Consider the following 2,500-nt stretch of genomic DNA (forward strand, 5'->3'; position numbering starts at 1 on the left):
ATATATATATACACACACACATGTAAGTAGATATTATTGCTTGAAGAATGGAAGCTTTCATTGTTTATCGTAAAAAATATCACATGCTCATGAGATGAAAAGCAGAGAAAGAAATGATGCACACATTATATCTGTACATATATATATATATATATATATATATATATATATATATATATATATGTATATATATATATGTATATATATATGAATATATATATATGTGTATATATATATGTGTATATATATATATATATATATATATATATATATATAAACATATAGATAGATAGATTATAATCATGCATGTGATTAAACATATAAATGTGTGTATATATATATATATATATATATATATATATATATATATATATATATATATATATATATACATTTATATGTTTAATCACATGCATGATTATAATCTATCTATATATATATATATATATATATATATATATATATATATATATATATATATATATATATACATATATATATATATATATATATATATTCATATATATATATATATATATATATATATACATATATATATATAAACATATAGATAGATTATAATCATGCATGTGATTAAACATATATATATATATATATATATATATATATATATATATATATATATATACATATACACGTGTAAGTAGATATTATTGCTTGAAGATTGGAAACATTCATTGTTTATCGTAAAAAAATATCACATGCTCATGAGATGAAAAGCAGAGAAAGAAATTATGCACACATTATATATGTACATATATATATATATATATATATATATATATATATATATATATATATATATATATATATATATATGCAGCTTATGTGCAGATCTAGGTAGATATATGTATTTATACATGAGTATATATATATGCATATATATTATATTTTCCCGTACAGATACATGAAAATTACGTTTTTTTTTATATGTATAAATATTGGTGTAAAACGTAATTAAATGTAAGACTGAACTTCCACTCTAAAGCAGTTTTTACTCCCATCTAAAATGTGAGTTGCAAGCACTACATTGAAGTCGCAAAAACTTTTTCCTCTCCATCTCGAGGACAAACGTCAGGTAAATATCTACGTGATATCAGCCTCAACCATATTCGTATGTTCACAGAAAGGTCTCCCATAAATATGACGAGTAAAAATAAATCTGTGATGCCCTTGTTTCTGAAACTGAATTCCGTGGGATGAAAAAGCTTTCCCTTTGTAGGATGTTCGGTGAAGCTATGTGGAAGGAACCTTGGCCTTCTCAGATACTAGTCTAAACTGCATGAGAGATGAAACTTTATTAATTTAACTGTCGTTTTTATACTAACATGTAAACCTCCTCCACCCCCCAAAAGCTTTTCTTTCCATTTCAAAGAGGAGGTCCTAGACACTAAGAGCCTTCTGGCATTCAGCGAGTCTCTAGATTATAGAAGCACTGAAAAATTTATATAAACATATATATATATATATATATATATATATATATATATATATATATATATATATATATATATATATATATATATATATTAGATGATCGGGAAAGTCCAGTAAACTTTCGGTTTATGGGTTTTTTATTGGGTAATGACAGCCAAAATGATAATATTCTCTAATGAGCTATATTCTCTGTGAATTAAGGTTGAAATTTCTTCTCCCATGTATGATGGTCAAGTCCAAAGTACAATTCGAAGTATGAATATTTGAATACTTTTAAGCACGGCTTCAATTTGAGTGGCACTTGAGTTTTAATTATGACTTAGATATAGAATATGACTTCCAAAAGAGCTAACTTGAGATTTTACTGAAAGTATGGCATTGAGTTACTGTTCGAACACATTTTAACACTCAAGTGTCACAAAGGCAAGGAACGGTGCTGATGCCCTACCAGGACAATGCCCAAGAGACTGACTATCTGATCAGCGACCAAGGCCCATCACCCAAGACAGGACCAGGAAGAGACAGGCAATGGCTGTTGAAGACTCAGCAGGTGGACCTATAGGCTCTCCAAACCCACATCCTTACCTCAAAAGGATGGTGAGGGTGCAGACACTACAAGAAACTATCGAGCTTGAGTGGCCCTCTAACCGCAGTCCTGCAGATCGCTAGGCAGGGACTCTTCCAATAAGCCACCACAACCCGTAGACTATGATTATGGATAGTTCAAAGGTTGAATGGTTATTTCTAACCCGTGACATTATGATCACAAAAGCTGTACTAGTTTGGGCCGCCCATATTATCTTGGTTTGCATTGGCAAGAGTGGTGATGAAACTGGCCAAACCCCAATAAAGATGTGCCTGAGACCTTTGTTTTACATTGGACTAGTAATGGCGGCATTTGTTGTGTATATATACAGCATATAATATACATACAGTGTATGTATATATATATATATATATATATATATATATATATATATATATATATATATATATATATATATATATATCAGCAGCAGCAGCCGTTGCTAGTTCACTGCAG

The 2,500-nt window shown here is 28.6% G+C and overlaps 1 protein-coding gene across 2 annotated transcripts in view; it reads right to left on the bottom strand.

Moving 5' to 3' along the window:
* LOC137645956 (solute carrier organic anion transporter family member 74D-like) overlaps nt 1-2,500 on the bottom strand; it is a 91,736-nt gene that overhangs the window by 2,123 nt on the left and 87,113 nt on the right. The window lies entirely within an intron of this gene.

Source organism: Palaemon carinicauda, chromosome 8 (genome assembly GCF_036898095.1).
Source record: "Palaemon carinicauda isolate YSFRI2023 chromosome 8, ASM3689809v2, whole genome shotgun sequence".
Lineage (NCBI taxonomy): Eukaryota > Metazoa > Arthropoda > Malacostraca > Decapoda > Palaemonidae > Palaemon > Palaemon carinicauda.